The sequence below is a fragment of the Mesoplodon mirus genome, assembly GCF_964341445.2.
Source record: "Mesoplodon mirus genome assembly, chromosome: 3".
NCBI classification, from domain to species: domain Eukaryota; kingdom Metazoa; phylum Chordata; class Mammalia; order Artiodactyla; family Ziphiidae; genus Mesoplodon; species Mesoplodon mirus.
Window position 1 is genome coordinate 36293510 of NC_138978.1, and position 20248 is coordinate 36313757.

The window sequence follows — 20248 nt, forward strand, 5'->3', positions numbered from 1 at the left end:
AATTGACGTTTTGGAGCACATTTAACACATTTCCTGTTAGGTAGGCATTATCATCCCTATGTTGCAGATGAGAAAATTGAAGATCAGAGAGGTTAAGTAGCTTGTCCATTGTCACTCAGTGGTTGAGCTGGGATTCAAATCCAAGTTGCCTGATGTCAAAGCTTGTAGTTTTATCTACTATGCCATGCTATCAACATAAACCTGACTTGTCAAACTCCCAGGTAGTTTTATATTTCACAATGGATCATCTTTCTTTGACTTCTGGGTATTAGGAGTGTATTGAGTGGGGAATTTGAGTAAGAATTTGTATTTATTTGAATAATTACAAAAAGAATTTTTGTACTGTTCAAACCACAGAATGGTAACCATATAGATTATAATTTTTTCAACTAGGTATTTAAATTGTATCCCTTGGTTTCTATTGTGAAGGGAGGGATTTACAAAGTAAACTGCTGGAGTTTTTCTGAACCCAGGTAGATAATGGGGAAAATAGGTACAGAAAGCTTAAGAATCTGTATCTTTTAAAACCAGGCTTCAGAATGTTGCTGACGTAGTCTTTCTATATATGGAAATGATTAATGCCAAGCAGTGAGGAACTACCAAGTGCATAGTGTAAAGAGCTCACTGGGGAGCTTTTTCAAACATCACCAGTTCTTTAGGATGTTTGTCCCCAAATACTGGGACCTATCTAAAAACCTAGTACCTTCTTCAAACTGTGGGGTGATCCTAGGATGTGCTTATCCTTAATGGTGTGTAAAATTAAAATTGGTTACAACAAAATATTTGCAATTCCAGTTTTGCATGGAAACCTTTAAATAATTCAGGTTTCAAGGGGAGACCAGTGAATTGGAAGTCTTAACTCCTTTGTGTCTTGATATGATTAGGTGAGGGTCTCCTCCCTCAGGTTTGCAATTACATTGCAGTGTGGAAGATAGAGTCAAAAGTATGAGGGAAAACAGGGCTTGCTGTACATTTTGTACATTGGTCATCTCAGCTTCATTTGGCTTAGTCATTAAGTTAATCAAATATGAAGACTGTTATGGCATCCATAACTTAGTTTCTTTTTTAGCGAATCTGGTCGAGGTTATAAAATCAAGTGTATACATATAAATATCTTTTTTATTCAGCAAGCATTTCTTGGCGGTAGTTCTTCAGCACCAGTGACACTTTCATTCTACATTAGCCCATGTACATTCTGCATTAACCCAGGGCCAATTGCTGGGCCTTGTTATTGATATAATTTGGAACTGACCACCCTAGAAATCTTGAACTCCCAGGAGGTCTGAGTAGATCTGAGTTTATACTAAAACCTTGTGAACATCAGCTTTGTCTTCTAAGCAGAAATCATACTAATGCTTTGTACTTTACAGACTGTGTCTGTGTCATCTTATTTAATCCTTATAACAAATAATTGTTACTTCATTTGCTTACACATTTTCCATTTGGGCAAAACTGATTTATGACGCTAGAAAAGATTTAAGGTTCCTTATCTCCACTTACAGAGAAGGCAGAGTGAAATGTGGGACCATGGTAGGTGTCTTTTTGAGGCAGTTTTGAAATTCCCCTCTCTAACTTCTTAGATCAGAGGTACTGAGCCACTAAAAATATATGAATAAAATTCAGGAATGTCATAGTTACTGCCTTTTATTGAGTGCTTACATTGAACCAGCAAGGGTATAAATATATATATTATCCTCACACAGTATGGGATAGGTACTATTACCACCCTCATTTTTACATATGAGGAAACTGAGGAGTTGAGTAATTTGTTCAAGGTCACATAGCCAGTCAGTGGCAGAGCCCAGATTCAAACATAAGTCTGTAACTCTTAATTCTTACACAATTTGTGAAGCCTTTACTGTTAAACAGTGTTTTCTCTTTTTTAAAAAAATTATTTATTTATTTATTTATTTGGCTGCATTGGGTCTTAGTTGTGGCACACGGGATATTCATTGGGGCATATAGGATCTTTCGTTGCGGTTGCGAGGGCTCTCTAGCTGTGGGCTCTAGAGCCTGTGGGCTTAGCTGCCCCGCAGCATGCGGGATCTTAGTTCCCTGACTAGGGATCAAACCTGCATCCCTGGAAGAAGGCGGACTCTTAACCACTGGACCACCAGGGAAGTCCCTTAAACAGTGTTCTCTTGACACCATAGAACATGATGAGAAAAAGAAAAACTCTTACATCTTAGCTAGGGAAGTGACCTTTGGTTCTTTCGGGCACACCCTTTGTACTGAGGCCCTGAAGAGTGTGATGACCTTGATAAGGTCATTTCTATGTAAGGGCAGAGCCAAGTGTATGCCAGATTACTGGATTCCCAGGCTAGTGCTTATTCCACTGGACAGCATTTCCTCTCCTGTTGAAAGAATTGACTTGATGGCAGAGATGACTATAAGGCACCTTTTGTATTTTGACAAGTTTGCCTCATTCACAGGAGGGAGAATAGCAGAGGACATTATTAAGGCCACAAATGACCTCCTTGAGGTTCATTCCAGCCTCAGGCATACAACCTAAGAAGAACATTCCTTAGCCAGCAAGTTGTTCTTTTCCATTCTATTTCTTGTGCTCACAGCAAACTGATTGTGAGTTATCTGATGTCTTACAGTCTCTCTTTTCATTTTGTTTATTCAGTTTTGCATGCATGCACTGTGACTAGTTAGGAAGGCTACAAGGTCATTTTAGTATTTTCCCACAGAGACTCAAAGCACCTAACATAATATTAGTAGATTAATTGTAGGAGGAAATGGATTTGAAATACTGTGGCCAAAAAGTGCCTTTGGGAGGGGCCAGTGTAGTTGCTGACCTTGGAGTCAGACCTGGGAAAGAATTCTGTCTCAGTAAGGTGTTTACCCTCCGTGGGGGGGCAGGTGGTCAGATTCTTAACCTGTCTGAGCCTTAGTTTCTTCCTTTGTAAAGTAATAGTTAATAATACCTATCTTATAGAGTACTTACTGAAAAATGAATACAGTAGCATATGGTAGGTGCCTGTCACTGAATGAACTTTAATAAGTGAGAGAACACATCACTTTCTTTTGAGAATAGCATAAAATCTGCCTGACAGCCAATTAGAGCTTCCTTGATGAGGAGGCTTTGTAATTATCTGCTCTGTTATGTACAGTAAGATTTCTGCATGGCGGGGGTGGGGGGCTGGGGGCGGTGGAGGGGGGAGCCACTTGACATGAAAGAAATAGTCTAATTTAGTTGTGCTGTTGTGGTTTAGGAGCTGATTTCTAGCGGACCGCTGCGAGGTCAGTATTACTTATGAATCCGCAAAGTCGTAAGATCATTTGTTTCAGGGTTAGGTTGTTTCCTGATCCCCTCTGTTAATCCCCAGGTGCTGAATGGTACTGATTCTGATGAGAAGAAGAAGTCTTCATATTTGCCAAAGAGCAATGATTATTGAAATCAGAACAACCGGTTTTATCATTTTGTCCAGGAAGGGACTTGCATTATAGTCATTTGAAACTTTTTCTAGTTATAGAAATAGTCAGTTGAAGTAGGACTGTCAGTTTGATTTGTAGTCACCTGGATAACATTTTCTTTGAAGTAAGCAGAAAGACAACATTGTGGAATGGTTCAGGAAAAAAATCTCCCTGCCTGCAGAAATTTTTGCCAGGTTGCAAAATTTGCTGCATCCTTCCCACACTGTTTTAGCAGTGATGTACCTGATAGCAGTGAGGTAACCTCTCTACTCATTTTCAGCATGGGAGTTGTATTTTCCATTTTGGTTTAAGTTCTTACTTGTCTGCAGGTGACGTTTAAATCCATTGTACTTTCCTTTATACAGTGAGAGCTTTCTGATGGGTAAACTTAAGGTGCAGTTTTTAGAGAGAGGGACTAGTCTAACCTTTGCATTTGAATGTTTCCAGTAGAATAGGTTTAAATTAAAGGTTCAAATCTTCATGTTCAAGGTATATAAGGTGTCCTATTTAAATGAACACCCTCATTTAAAATCAACAGTATATTGTTATAAATCAGATTCAAGAAGTATTCTTAAACGCATTCATGAATATGAGCTAAAATAGTGATCTTGAGCAGTGCTTCAGTAAATGCTTCAGTGACTCATAGGAAATGATATTGGAGCATAGAATATTTTATATCTTATCATTGGCTTAAATTTGTTAGAGTTACTGGAGGTTTTCAAAATCCCCTAATTACTGTTAACCCTGTCCTCAGGAGCTGCAAATTTTCCATTATCTATATGAAGTGAGATTCTTTGCCCAGTGTTAAGAAAACATATCCCCTCACCAGTGGCATGATCTGTCCATTTAAAAGAGAAAAAAGAAAGTACATACAATCTGTACAGTTGAACATTTTTGTCATTTTTAACTGTCGCAAAAACTATTATTGTACCCTGAAGGTAAGTAGCTTAGAATTTGCTCATTATCAAATGACGAAGTTGGGGCCTTTTTAAGAAGCAAAGCATACTCGGTTGGCAGTTATTTGAGAGGCACAGGATTGCTATTTATGGTGATATTTAATGCCATTTTCATTAAAAAGGGAAATGTCATAATGTGTGTCAAACTCCAACCATTTTTGAAGAATAAACTGACCATTCTCACCAGAATAGACTTGCCTGTGGTCTTCCTTTCATTCCACTAAAATTTGTAAGTGGCTTAGAGCAGCATTTCCCAAGCTGTTCCATTGAACATTAGTTCTTATACAATGCTAATAAGTGTCCTCTGGGGATGAAAAAAGGATCCTTGACAAAGTAATGGGCAATGTGAAATGCATTTCTTTTCTGCAGAGTTAGTATTGAGAATGTTTGTGCTTATATACCTTAACAACCCTTCAAGAGAAAGGATACATTATGCAGTGTTTCTCGAACTTATTTGGCCATGGAACCCTGTTTGTGAGAACACCTAATAAGCATTTCATGTTATGACTGGTGTGGAGTGGATCCCAGTTGAGCAATTCTGGTGTAAAGAGTTTATGAATAAAAAATGAATCCTTTTGTATAGGATTCATAGTTTGGCCAGTAGTGGGAAGGGACTTTTCTGGGAACATATAAGATATGTTTCCAAACTAACATAGACTCTTAGGGATGCATGTGATTTCAAAGGCCACCTAGTCCCATTGCCAATAACAGTAATAATAGTAGCAGCCTCCATCTTTTGGGGCATTTGCTGTTCATCAGCCACTGTGTTGTCCTTCTACATGCATTATTAACTACTGGTCTCTCTAGAGTAGTTTACCATCCATTGGTCTTCATTTATGCTTTGGAAGATATAATTTATTTTTAAAAAACAATTCAGAATTTATAATCCACTTATGGTCTCATATATTAGTTGACTTTACGGTCTCATATATTAGTTTACTTTATTCATTTATTTATTGAGCAGCCATTTACTGAGCACCAACACCATGTTCCTTATTCTAACGATGTTATCATTGCTCAGAATGTTTCTGGGACTTCTTTGGGGATTATCTTCAGAACATCTGTCAGATACTTTCAGATATGTGTCGACACACCTTTTTTTAAACCTTGAAGGTGATTTTGATTTGCTAAATAGCTAATAGTTGTTCAGAAGCAAGTCAGGTGAAAGATACGGGTCAGAAGTTACAATCTGGCAGCTCTCAATTTTCTTTGATCCGCTTATACGTTTTTATTTATTTTTATTTATTTATTTATTTATTTTTGCGGTACGCGGGCCTCTCACTGTTGTGGCCTCTCCCGTTACGGAGCACAGGCTCCGGACGCGCAGGCTCAGCGGCCATGGCTCACGGGCCTAGCCGCTCTGCGGCATATGGGATCTTCCCGGACCCGGGCAAGAACCCATGTCCCCTGCATCGGCAGGCGGACTCTCAACCACTGCACCACCAGGGAAGCCCCGGCTTATACGTTTTTTAAAAAATTGAAACAAAATTGAAAATGAAAAGATTTAACATTAAAACAAACTGGTTTCCTTTTTCTTTTTTTTTTTTTAAAACCAGACAAAATGATACTATTTATGAAGCCATTGCAAGGGTTCTGGAAGACATAATGAGGGTAGTGGCACAAGGAATGGGCATAATGGATGTTCTCTGTGATGCTATTTACGATATTTTAAAATTGAAGACATTGAAATTATTCAGTAATATGGAACTGATTAAAAAATTATATCCATTCAGTGGAATATCATTCAATTATTATAAATGATACAGGTCTATATTTGATAGGGAAAGTTATTCACATTATTTAAGTGAGACAATATTACAAAATAGTTTGTATAGTATTTTTGTATGGTATTATCTAATACTGGGGGGACTAACTCAACCTCACATCTCATTTACATGAGAAAAACTTCTAAAAGTATAACCCAATATACTAATGCTGCTTGATTCTGGCTGCTTGGATTAAAGGTGTTCTTAAAAAAAAATACCCCAATCCCACTAACTTATAACAACATAAGTGCAAAACAAACTGCTATATACATTCATCTCATCAGCTTAATATATAATAAGGCACACAACAAATTTAATAGTCAAATGAATATGGCTTCGTTTCCCCATCTGAACATATGAGAAGTTCATTCTTCTCTAGAGATTCTCTTCTATGATATTTCCTGGGACCCACAGGTTTGCTTACTAGTCCAAAAGGGTCGGTTAAGGACACCATCAATAAAATGTTCATGCCGCTGAAGAGCCCAGTTTCTTTGCTTCTCTTTTTGCTTCTGTTGGAATACAGTGTAACCTCCAAGATCAGGTAATCTGGGGTACTGAGCAAGACTTTCTCCTTGGCAGGAATTGTCATGGTGGTTGAGGCCAACTTCTGCCATAACTCTCGTTCTTTAGTCATTCTTCAGGATGCTATATCAGGAGTTATGCTAGCATCAACTTTTTGTGTCCAGGATCTGGCTTTTGCTTCTTTTATTGAATCTGAAGCTCTTACCGCAGTGGACCAGCATTCTTCCATAGCCGTCATCAGTTGGAGCTCAGTAGTAGCTGCCTCCTACCACCCCCACCATTGGCTGCGCCGCATCGCTTGTGGGATCCTTGACCAGGGATCGAACCCAGGGCCCTGGCAGTTAAAGCGCCGAGTCCTAACTACTGGACCACCAGGGAATTCCTCAGTAGCTGCCCCTTTAGATGAGACATGCACTCTTCAGTTTTCATCAGCCCCCACTACTCCCTGTTATTTCATTGACACTATGGCTAAGGTCAGGTGTGATTTATATCTCTGTACTGAGCACTGAGGATATATGTAGATATAAATAAGACACAGTTGCTGCCTTCCTCTGGTAATAGAGACATGGTAAAACCTAATTATATGATAGGTGCTATAGTCAAGTGTATATTTAAATATTAATTGAATACCTACCACATGCTAGGTATTAATGCTGAGTGCTTTAACTCACTTAAGCCTCAACACTTCTGTGAGTTGGTGTTATTTTTTCATTTTACATGAAGAAAATGAAATGTTACTTGTTTCATTTTACACAAGAAGTGAGCTCAGAGATGGTTAAGTAACTTGGCCCAGGTCATACAGCTAGTAAGTAGGTAATTGTGATTCAAAATCAATTTCCTGACTAAGCGCATCAATTCCCACCCTGCCTTCTTTGGGAGCATTAAAGCTTGACCCATGTAACCACATGCACTCGTTTTGTCTCAGGGTGTTTATTAGGGCAAGATGATGCAGTTGTCTGGTGTAGAGGGCTGTTGAGATGCAGGACTGGGGAAGAATATGAGTTAGAATCTCAGAGATCCAATGAGCCTCTTAGTCCACAGTAATGACAAGCTAGAGAAAGCTATCCTAAGTGAGAGTGCCAGGTGGAAATTGTAGGATAATTTGAGTTATCTTCCCACTAGTGGCTTGAATTCTACTAAGGTGACTGTTGATGAGAAATAGGGGTTCAAGTGTTTTTCTTGCAAACTGCCAAGAACTAATAAAAAGTTATGCCAAAGACCTTCACAAAGTATCAAGAGACATGTTTGGTTTAATCTGGTACATCAAAAGCAGAGTCAAAGGGTAGGCTTTTGGAACAATAACCAGACTTGAGCCAGGATTGGTGGTGAAAGGCACGGATTTCCGGCATAAAAACTGGGGAAGAGTTTTAGTAGCAGCTGGGAAGTCCTCCTATACTGCCCTTTATGGCTCAGGAGTTTCTTTCTGCAGGGTTGCAGGGTATGCTGGAGATGGAAGAGAGACATTGCTTTGTGGTAGCTTTGGGGCCCTAAGGAGCTAGGACTTTCTGAATCTTAACCGCTGCGTAAAACAAGGAATTTGGATTGGATGACCTTTAGTAGTTTACTTTTTTTTTCAATGCTTATTCAGACACAGTACAGTATACTTTATATATGCTGGCTCATTTAATCCTTACAGTGGCTCTATGATATAGATGGTGATATCCATATATTAAGATGAGGAAACTGAGGCTCAGGGTTAGCCCAGTGTCATACAGTTAATAAGTAGAGGAATCAGAATTTGAAACTAGCTCTGCCTGATTTCCAAGTGTTTATTGTTTTGCCGTAGTGACACTAATTAATGATCAGTGATGTGAACATGTTTTCCATATTCCTGTGCCTCCCACCCTTCAAAGGAGCTTCTTTGCTTCCTTGCAGCTGACTTGACCCCCAGTGTTATGAGGTTAAGAGAGGCTCTAGTGTGAATAAGGCACACAACTGGCCTGTTGGCTTTCTGCCTTCTCTTCCGAGGCTGGTAGCTTATTCAGAAGCTGTGATCTAAACTTTTCAGAAAAGAACCACAATACCTGTAACTCTGTGTAGCTTCAGGAATCATCCAACAGTGCACCCTGTTAGCATAACTAAGCTCTTATTTAGATGCCATAGTGAAATTGCCATGCAATACCTTAATATTTTAATGTATAGTGTTTTTAGTGATTTAGTTGTTTCAAGTCCTTATAAATTATACAAGTGATTTGATACTGGTTAAATGTTTCTAGTAGTTTAGTAATAAAGTTTGTATCAACTTATAGAGTGCTGTTTGTCAGATACTTAGCTAGATCTCTAACCAACATATCAAATTAAACAGTCAAATTTGTAATTTTTAAATTAGTGAAGTTCGGTGTAATGATTTATACATACAGTCAGCCTCTATCTGTGAATGCTGAACTCAGATACAGAGGGCCAACAGTATTACACCATTTAATATAAGGGACTTGATCATCCTTAGATTTTGGTAAATGCAGGGGTCCTGGAACCAGTTCCCCAAAGATACCAATGAAGGACTGTATGTGACACCTAAGAATTTCCTTGGATGTGACCTGATGTGCTCCATGTTTTGGTAAGCAGTGTAGTGCCATGGGAAGAGTACCACCCTAAATGGGACGTGAGTTTGACTCCTAGATGAATGGCTAGGGGCCAGTTGCTTAACTTCTCTGCACCTCACTCTTTCTCGAAGAGAAGTTCATATGGCAAAGTGATTGGACAGTCTGCCTTGCTTCTATTTCAGGGACCTGCTGGATCTCTGCATATGCCTATAATGACCTCTCATGTAAGATCAACCAAGGTTTTTCTAGAAAAGGTCTCATCTACCTGGCAAAACAGTTGTGTTGTTTAGTCCTGGGATACTTTGCTTTGATGAGAGGAAGCAGATATAAGGAGATTGTTAAAGGCCTCAGGTGAGTTGTTTCTACTTGAATATTAAAAAAAAATATTAACTGATTTTCACCGTATTAGGAGGCTCCTCTTAAAACCTAAACAGTTGGCCCACAATCCATAAACAAGTCTTTGACTGCCACTGGTTAAACTTCAGCACCCCAGAATGTCTTCAGTAACCACGATACTTATAATCTCTCTTGAGATGACCCCTGCTGCTTGTTCTTGAAACTGTGGTAGAAAAGTTTATCTTCTATGATATCGAAACTCTGTTATATTAAAAGCTAATCAGCAACATTTTATAACCACCCTAAATAAATTAATCTATCAAACTATATTGTGTTTTAAACAATATATTCACTGATGTTCACTCATCTTTGCCAATTTTTTTTCCCCTTTATCATTATATTTCCCTCTTGGGTTCCTGGTAGACTTTTTGAAAATGCCACTGTCCCTGTCACTAACTTCATACATTATCCCAGAATTTTCCTATTTAGATTAGTTTGTATTTCAAAATAAAGTGATTTGTCGTGGTATTAATGTGTGCTTTTAAAATTACCATGGACATAATGATAGATGCCTTTTCAGAAATCTTGCAAACTATTGTATGACCATTGATATCACTCTTTGTTACTTTAAAGAGGCTGTATTTTCTTTGGTGACATTGGATTTAGCCCACCCAGTTTTCTTTTTCTTCTTCTGTTAACGCTTAACAGAAAGCTGAAGATAGTTAAGTCACAACTTTCCGACCTTGTGCACATTGCTTCTCTGGTTTACTGCCATAGGATACTGTAGCAGTATCTTACAGACATCTTTGATGGCCAATCAGCAGCAGTTAAATTACCTTAAATTTTTTAAATGGAACTCTGACAGCCAATAAGAAATCCTTTGGGTGGGAACTGTAACAACCCTTTCGCATGATTTTAAGAACAATTCTAAATTTTCAGTATCTTCTGTTTTGGAAGCACATGTGGTCCTAGTGCATCTGCTGTGTGCATTTGCCAGGCATTTTGAAGCCTTAAGTTCCTCGTAGTTTGAAGTCTGGATCTGACCCCTGTTCTGCTTCTCAAGGTAACTTTAAAACAGGAAGTGTACAAAGGAGGTAACTGATGACATGATCAGCCAATCATGGTTTTGTGTTCTTAGCTGATAAAGCAGCTCAGCCAATGGGACCACTCTGGAGGCAAGGTTTGGTGTCAAATAGCATGCTAGATTGAATGCCTTTGACTGTTAAAGTGGAAGGAGGCTGCAGGGCTTCATTGGAGCCTCGGAGTTTTTCACTGAGGCAGGGGTCAGCTGAAAGACAAAGAAAAATGGCGAATAGTTTGCTGGGGGGTGGGGGGACAGCTGTTCGGGTTTTCACTGGAGTGGACATTCCAGACTCAGGTTTCTGCATCTCCTGCTGCCTTTTGTTTCCTCCGTCCTTTTTTGGGGGGGAGGGATAGGAGTGACTTAAATTCTCCCTGTCCGAGGAGATATAAATAACTACATGTAAAATTAATGCAGTTCCCGGTAAGTTTAATTCTTTGTTTTGTGTTAAAATGGTAGAAACTGTTTAGCTTCAGAGAGTGTAGACAAGTTGCACTGTTTCAGAAAATGGCCACTTTACATTCCATGCATACCTTTTGGTGCACCTAGAATACCTTGCTCTGTTTAGATTTTGCATGCCCTTCAACTAGGATTTCTTTTCCTAGTTGAGTATTGAGTAGAGCAGGTACATGAAGAAAGGCTAATCATTTTTCAGGGGCACACAGAAGCAAAGCACTTTCTCTTTGCATTCGGTAAACTTATCTGTTTTCCAAATAATTTTCCTTTGTTCAAGTGCACTGAAGCTTTCCTACAGAATAAGCTGAGTTGTTGTAAGACTTTTTCTGTTTCCATGCACTTTGTTGACATTTGTGTTTTCAGAGGTGGAAGCAACACCATTGCTGTTCTAAATTCGTGTGAAAATATGATTTGCACTGATGCAGGTTCTAATGGTAAAGGCCCACATGCCAGTATGAAATTCTCCCATAACTTTCTTGATTTACCTGTCTGCTTCTAGATTCTAATAAGTACCGATTAATTAACAATCTTTGTTTTAAAATGCACATTTTAGCTTATAATGCTGGTTAGAAACATCTCCACTATATTGGCAGTGACAAGAGCAGATCTTTTTCTGCCAGTTTCACACATTTTGTAAGGTATTGATTTGGTTCCTTTAAATGATGTGAGCAAAATGCTTTTCATTTTCTATGTGAAATCTTTGAAATCCTAATTTACCTGCAGTTTGTGAATAGTAAAGTTGAGAGTACAGGCACCCTGTCTTTTGCCCTTGGTATTTTTTTTCCCCTCTTTAGGGATATGAAACTAATGTAGGTTGCTGGCTAATCGGTAACCAGCCTATTCTTGTGAATAGTGAAATCTTCTATACCGGGTACTAAGATCTATAATACACTTGATTTGAAAAAGCAGTTCTTTGTTTTCTTTTTATTTGCAAATATGGAATGAAGGTCATTGGAACATTTCTGCAGCAGACTCAGTATGGAACAGTGAACTGGCAGCACTCAGCCTTTGGGTAGGGAAAAGGAGCAGGCCCTGTTAGAGGAGAAGTTTGGAGGGTGTTGGTTTGCCTTCCCCTTGAGTAAAGGATTTACCTGAGAGGATCGATAGGGGTTTAGATTTGGGGCTCTTGGAATTGGAGTGGTGTAGCAGTCAAAGTTGCTAGATGCAGGCCTCTGTCGTTGCTCGCAAAAGTGACCTTGAAAAACTGCCGAGGAGTTGAAAGATTGAAGGACAAAGTTTGTTTATGCAGATTTGGACTGAAAAGCTCTATTTAAGATGAAAAGAAGCTGTACTTCTGATGTTCAAGTCCAGTGGTTAGTAGGAATATGTTATAGATTCAAATTAGGAGTTTTCAAGCAATAAGACGGGGGCTGTATTCATTCTCTCCCACTCTTCTTCATTCCCTCCCCCCAGCAAAAAAAATTTAAATCCTTTTGGTATGATAGTTGAGTGAACTGCCTAACAGATTCAGAATTCCTTGCATGCTACCTTGTCTTCTGTGTAATCTAGAGGGTTCTTAGTGAAGAATGGTATTTCAGGAGTTCAAGGTAGTTATGTTTGTGGAACTTCTTTTGGGAAATTGGAATGCTTATGGTAAGAAAACAGTCATTCTGGAAAAAAAAAAAAAAAAGGCAACGGTTATTCTGGGAAGTTAAGTCCTAAGAGAAAGGCATATGTGTTAAAGATTACGTTTTAACAGTTAATTATTTTAACTTAAATTTATTGTTTACAAGTCATTGATCTATATGTTACCAGTTACTCCAGTTTTTAATAATGGGATTTAAAAAACAGTTGTAGATACTGAATGAGCCTATTGGCCCTGGGAGAAGGCCTGGAGCGGGGGAGGCAGAAGGTGAATGGCTCACAGAATGAGGCCTAGATAAAACTCTTTAAATTAAGAACTTTGTGGATTTAGCTTCTTGGAAAGATATGTAGCTACTGCCTCTAGCCTGGGTTCTTAACCTTCTTAGGGTCATGGACTCTGAGAATCTTGCCCTACTACCTGGGAAAGTGCACCTAGGCATGCCTATGCAGAGCCCCTGGTGACTAAGATATTTTCCAGTATATGTTGAATGGTGTTAATATGATCTCCTCATTTAACACTTTAGCCAAATAAATGTTTCCCAGAGAAACGAAGAAAACTCTACTTCCATAAGGAGCAAAGATCTACAGCTAACTATAACTTAGGCTGGAGGGTGGGTGCGTGTGTTGGCGGGGGAGACTTAGATGGGGTCTGAGATTTGGGCATTTATTTACTCTGATTACATTATTTGAGGCAGCATTGTGCAGTAGCAAAAGCAGGAGACCTGTGTTCAGCTATCACCAGCTTTGTGAGCTTGGACAAGTCAGCCATTTAGTGTCAGCTTCCTCACATGTAAAAATGGAACCTAAAAATAGCACCTTTATTTAGTGGTGAGTCTCAAATGAGATCATGTATGTCAAAATGCTTTGCAAGTGGTGAAGTGCTGCATTAACGTTAGCTATTACTAGTCTAAACTAGGGGTTAAATGCTTATGGAGTTAGGTGTGACATCGAAGAGAAAATGCCATTATTTTAATATGTTTACGAAAGAGTTTGTTTAAACCTGGTACATCTCTTTTTAATCTGGTTTCACATACTTTCACCTGCATATACCTGTTTATGCTGACAGGACCCTATGTAATGCAGACATTGAGACCATCAAACATTCCTTTACCAAGATTCCTATGGAAGAATTTTAACCCTTCTGTCAAAAATTAAGGGCCTCTTAGAACAAGATGAAATGAGAACACTGATATTTTTAAAACCCTTGTTAGGTTTAGGAACCTCCCAGAATAAAAACTGGGAACCTGTTCTGATTGGATACTAAGATTTGCAATATAATGCAGGTAGGTTGTGATATTTTCAGATGTTTACCAAGCAAGGGTTAACATTTTTAGTTTGTGCACCAAATATTTATAAAGTAAACGGGAGCCACTTTTTGTTTGCTTTGTGGTCATATGATCTCTTTTCTGTCAGTTTTCAAACTTGGGAGGTAGTTTTAGCTTGCAAAGTAGTAGTAAGCTAGTAAATGTTGGGATGAAGACTTTAAAAAAAATACTTGGTCTCATCAAAATATAAATGCGGGAATGAATTTCTCACAGTTGATACCTATTGTGAGATACATTTCCAGGGTAAATGGCGGGAACCCATGGGGGTTTCTTTCTCACCCATTTTACATGCCTAGTGTCATCTATTTTTAGGGTTCCCCCACCCCCACTGGGGGTGGTGGTAGTGGATATTTTGTGATCTATTTGATTTCCTGTCCTATTAAGTAATTTCCTCTCAGGCATGGTCAGTCAGCATTGATGTCTGCCTCCTTTCTGTGCGTTGAAAGAATCATAAGAAGATGGGATAAGGTTTGGCAAAATTGGCATTGACCTCTGCAAATAAAATTCTAGTTCAGGGATGCGTATGTTTGAAAACAGCCATCATGGTCACTGGGAACTTTTTGTTCCTAAAACAAGATGGGAGTCTCCTTTTAAAGAAGCTGTATACTTTTGGGGAGGCTCCAGTAACCCAAAAAGCATTTTTAAAGCTAATCATTTATACATGGTCGTCTTCGTGAAAGAAGTTATTTTTGCCTATCCATATTCGCAATAAAATATGCATACAGAGTTTATATAGTCTTAAGTTAGCCTAATGGAAATTATTTAGGGATCTAGCCTAGTTCCCTTGTTGTAAAATGGGGAAGTTGAGGTCCAGAGAGGTTAGTTGTCTCAGTCTTTCAGCTTTTTAATGACTGGACTTTTTAGTGGCTGGTCAGAGATTCAACTCCTGCTTAGTTCATTCTATGTTTCTTTTATTCCTCTAGGCTGTGTTTACTTCTTATTTTTCATATTTGTCTTCCTTTTTGGTACATCTGTACAGGTTTGCTCTTTGAACACAGAAGGAACAGAGAGAAAGTGGGCCATGGAAGAGGTTCAGAAGTCTTCATGTGAAGTCTGGTGGTTAGAAAGTCTTCTGTGGCAGCAGACTTACTGTCCCTTTTGGGATCTGAAGATCTCTTGGCCTCAGCCAGTTGCTTATTCAGAAAGCTGAGAATAAGCTAGGAAGCTAATGGTACCCACCTGGCTAAGCTGTCCCAGAGAGCTGGGTCACTTATGTGCATTACAAGGAAGTAAACTAAGGTACACAAATACAACACATGCATGCCAGTTAGTCTTGTTGTTGTTGTTAACACACCTCAAGAACAAGCTAATTCCCAAACAAGTTTGGGCCTGCTTCTTCGAGTGTGTCCTTAAAGCCAACCTGTATTTAATAAACAAAGATCCCAGGATCATTTTAAGGATTTGACAAGACTAAGATAGAATTCATTGTCTGTATACTCCCAAAATAATATTTTAACTATGCTAACTTTAATCTTTACTACCAGCAAAATAGTATTATGTATCTGCACGTGTGTGTGTTTGGGTACTTGTAGGTTTGATTTTTGTTCTTATTTTGCATATTCTCTGGTAGAGCATAATCTACTTGAAAATTTAAAATTTTTCTCTTTTTACCACTTTCATATATTTGAACAAAAAGTACAGCTTACTGAAAGAACAAGAGCTTGAATGATGTAACTTATGTCATTTTTTTTTTTTTTTTTTTTTGCGGTACGCGGGCCTCTCACCGTTGTGGCCTCTCCCGTTGCGGAGCACAGGCTCCGGATGCACAGGCTCAAGCGGCCATGGCTCACGGGCCCAGCCGCTCCGCAGCATGTGGGATCTTCCCGGACTGGGGCACGAACCCGTGTCCCCTGCATCGGCAGGCAGACTCTCAACCACTGCGCCACCAGGGAAGCCCCAACTTACGTTATATTTAAGTCCTGAGGTATACTGTGACTGAAAATTATAGTAGACACAGCTGGATGGTATCTACCTCATGTCTGCATTTTCCAGAAGCTTAGTTTTCTTTTTACTCTGTTCTTTCTGCTGCCTCTGTTGGGCCTGGCTCTTTAGAACTTAGATTCTATTTGCATTATCACCCTTATCTTCCTGTCACTCCCCTCGGCATCCCAAAGCCAGACTCCACTGTTCAGTAATTGACCAAAAGTTTTTCTCTAATAAGAGTATTTACTATAAATTAAATTACAGTTCTACACCCTGCAGTGAAAAAGGGCAGTTGAAGGATAAGAAATGAAGGTAAATTCCAGTGTAAAGGCAGAACTAAAGGGAAAAAAAACCTTGTAAATGTTTAACTTTAAAGTGGCATAACATAGCTTGTGACCTTGTGTTCCTTAGTTCAGAGGAAGAGAGGAGACTAAAATAACCACAGCAAACAGCAGTGCTGGTTCACTTGGTTATCCTTTTTTTCTTGGAGGTACTGTCATTTTGGTCTGTCTCCATAGTTTCAATTACATAGAAAACTAAAGAGAAGACCTTCTTGACTGGAAATATCCAGGCACAATGAATTTTTCCTTTATCTATCTAAGCTATATAGTTCTTACCATTGAGAAAATACTAACGTTGGATGCTTTATAGTTCTTTCACTAATTCACCTGCATGCATGTCTCATTTATGTGGAGATTTTAAAAATGTGTACAAATAAAATTTTACTACAGGATCTAACAGTCTGATAGGGGAGACAGGTGATGTATATCAAGTATATGAAACTGATATGGAAAGTACAAGCAAAGGGCATAGAATTCAGAGGAGGGGAGACCTTTTCTTCTGGCTTAGGAATGAAGGAAGGCAGTTAACTGGGTGTTGGACTCAGGGAGGTAGGCACATGGGCACTTCAGGCATGGGGAACAGAAGGAGGAAGGTCATGATTCAGAAAGTGTAGTGTGGGCTGAAGAGAGCAGTAAATGGTCTGGTCTGCTTAGAACATAAGGAGATGAGTTAGGGACAGGAAGGAGTGGCAAAAGAAAGAAGTCTGAAGAAGTAAGTTGGGGTCAGATATTGGAGGCCCTTGACTGCCAGGCTAAGAAATTTGAACTGTCTCTGCTTGATAATGGGAAACCATTGGAGATTTTGGGTAATAGCTTGATGTGGCATTATCAGAGCTGTGCTTTTATGAGATTTAGTAAGCATCATTATGTAGAAATGAGTAGAGGACAGTAGAAACAGTGAACATTATGCATTGAGTTCACATACTAGGTTCACAATCCTTAGGATTATTATGAGGGTTAAAAGAGATAGCAGTGTAAAAGGCTTAGAACCATACTTGGCACACAGTCCTAACTGAATAGCATTAGCTATTACCGTCATCTTTATTATTACATGGAAGTGATGAGAACCTGAACAGAGATAGTGGCAATGTGAAGAAAGGTCAGGAGATGGACACTGTTATTACAAAGTTTAGCAGCTGGTTAGAATTGAACAGAGTCTAGGATGACTCAGATTTCAAGCCTGGGAAACTGGAGGATAGAAAAAGAAAAGTTAGAAGGAGCAGGTTTGGGGAAAGAAGAAGATAGATGTAATTTTAGACAAAAGGAGCTTGAGTTCTGGGTGGCTTTCCAGTTGGAGATGTTTAGCAAGCAGGACTGGAGCTTTGGAGAAGTACCAGAATTGGTAACATATGTTTGGAATATAAGCTCATAAAGCTCGTAGCTGAACCTGGAGAATGGATGGGAGAATCAAGGGAGAGGATGGGCAGAGGACCAGAAGAATAAAGCTTCTTGTTAATGATGGAAACGCAAAAAAGTTTGGCCCCTGCAGTTGAGACATCTAGAAATGAGTGTGGCAGAGTCCTCTAGGTCAGTGTTCTCTAAGCTCTTTTGATTGTGCACCCCTATTATCTGGGTGTGCAGCTGTCATATATGAGTTAGTATTCTTTACTCTAAAAAGTCACTTGTTCTTTTTTGGAATGTTAATTTAGTTAAAACTAGAGAATATCTATATCTTCCCTTATCTAGGGAAACATAACAAAGTGAAGGTATTGCTACTAGCCCCACATTTTCCTCTGAATACTTAGAGTACCGTGCGTGATACACGATCTTGTGACAAGTTAAACTGAGCGAGGATATCAGTATCAGCCCATAGGTTAAATATTCAGAAAGCTAATACTAACACATTTTCTGTGTGTGCCTTGATATGAAAAAGATTAGAAATACTGCCCTACGATCTGGCCTTCACTTTTTCTGAAGAAGTACAAGTATTTTCTTGAAATGTTATGCATTAGCTCCTTGAGATTAGTTATGTATATGTTTATGTCTGTGTGTGTGCATGCATAACCTCAAGCTTTCTTGTTTAAGCTCTAAGTATACACCCACATCTCCATCCCATGCAAAGACTTTTTTCCCTGAGTTGCATTAGGCTTAATCTTACTGGTGTTAGCTTTGTAAAGTCTTAAATGACAGCATTCTGCATGAAGCCAACCATAAATACACAAGTAGGAATTTGGCAGCATTTACTTAGCAAGTAATTTATATCCACATGGTCATGATAACACCGAAGAGCAGCACACACAATAAATTACCAGGAACAGGATAGCCTCATATGTAGGATTTAGCAGATTTCTAGGCTAGGTATGTTGTAATTATCCTCAGTCTAAAATAAAGGCAATAAGAAACTTTTCACTAGAGAAATAGTGGTAAATTTCCAGCCATCTTACTTGGTTATTTATATCTTGAACTCCATGATTATTTCCCTACTGGTAATTAATTGGCCAAATGCCCATGAAACTACCCTTGAAGGTAGTTAAGCAATATAATGTGTTTGTGTGAAACGTAGTACTTTGCAGTTAATGGAGTGATTTTTAAAGTTATTGTCCAACAAGACAGGTGAACACAACCCTCTTTTCAGAACAAAACATAGTGCAAGTAGATTGTATACTAGTATGAGTACTACCAGTATGTTGGGAAATTGTCTTGTGTTAATCCTAAATTCACTAAGGTCAGATAACTAGTTGAAGGATTTCCAAACAGATAGGAGGTTAGAATTGTGTTAGGTGTTCTGTAGTGTTCTTTTCTTCCTTCCTCCTTTCTTTCTTCGTTGGGAAAGCTGTGTGTGGGCTCTCTCTAGTTGCAGTGAGCGGGGGCTACTCTTCGTTACTGTGCGCGGGCTTCTCATTGCAGTGGCTCCTCTTGTTGCGCAGCGCGGCTCTAGGCGTGCAGGCTTCAGTAGTTGTGGCACGTGGTCTCAGTAGTTGTGGCTCGCGGGCTCTAGAGCGTAGGCTCAGTCGTTGTGGCGCACGGGCTTAGTTGCTCCATGGCATGTGGGATCTTCCCGGACCAGGGCTCGAACCCGTGTCCCCTGCATTGGCAGGCGGATTCTTAACCACTGCGCCACCAGGGAAGCCTAGAGTGTTCTTTAGCTGTGCAAATCTATACTTTGTGGTATATATTGGGCACCTCTTATATTTGAGTTCTTATCTTGAACCACAGAGATTGATGTTTTTCGATGAGTCATGGTGTTCTTAAATAATCAGTTGCTTTGTATTTCTTAGCTGCGATTTATAATCTTAGTTTTATCCCTAGTAAGGTAGTTGGAACAGGGATTTTGATTCTGAGAGTAATGGCTACATAATTAGAATAACATTGTCACCAAGTTCACAGTGTTGCAAAGGCTGTAATTTTGAAACACTGCATAGAATTTAACCAGATGATTCCTCCTACAAGTGTGCAGCTATGAAAACAGCTCCAGTAAGGGGGGCTAGGCTAAGGCTAGTCCTCTGAACTGTAGTGAAAAGATAGAGTGACTTCTCATCACCAGGCCCCCAGAGAGTGAACTTGATCTACTGGACCTTTTTATCTCTACTCTTGGTTGGTGACCAGATATCCCCAAGTCCCAGTCCTTGTGGACAACTGCAGCTTTAACAAGCTTGAAAAACTTAAGCTTTCCACTTCGAAATGTGTAAGAATCTGACATCTTGGCATTTTGGAGTACTTTATTTATTTATTTATTTATTTATTTATTTATCTATCTATCTATCTATGGCTGCATTGGGTCTTCGTTGCGGCATGCTGGCTTTTTCTAGTTGTAGTGAGCGGGGGCTGCTCTTCCTTGCGGTGCACGGGCTTCTCACTGTGGTGGCTTCTCTCATTGCGGAGCATAGGCTCTAGGCACATGGGCTTCAGTAGCTGTGGCATGCGGGCTCAGCAGTTGTGGCTCGCAGGCTCTAGAGCACAGGCTCTGTGGTTATGGCGCACGAGCTTAGTTGCTCCGTGGCATGTGGGATCTTCCCGGACTAGGGATCAAACCCGTGTCCCTTGCATTGGCAGGC

At 39.4% G+C, this 20248-nt stretch overlaps 1 protein-coding gene across 4 annotated transcripts in view; it reads left to right on the forward strand.

Annotated features, from left to right (window-relative positions):
* Positions 1-20248, forward strand: part of NFYC (nuclear transcription factor Y subunit gamma) — a 64071-nt gene that overhangs the window by 1886 nt on the left and 41937 nt on the right. The window contains exon 1 of one of the 4 annotated variants that reach the window (XM_082615659.1): positions 10920-11047. The exons of the other annotated variants lie outside the window; for them this stretch is intronic. The gene's annotated coding sequence lies outside the window, so the exon portion shown is untranslated. Of the gene's footprint in view, positions 1-10919; positions 11048-20248 lie in introns of those variants that run through there. 4 annotated transcript variants of the gene reach the window in all.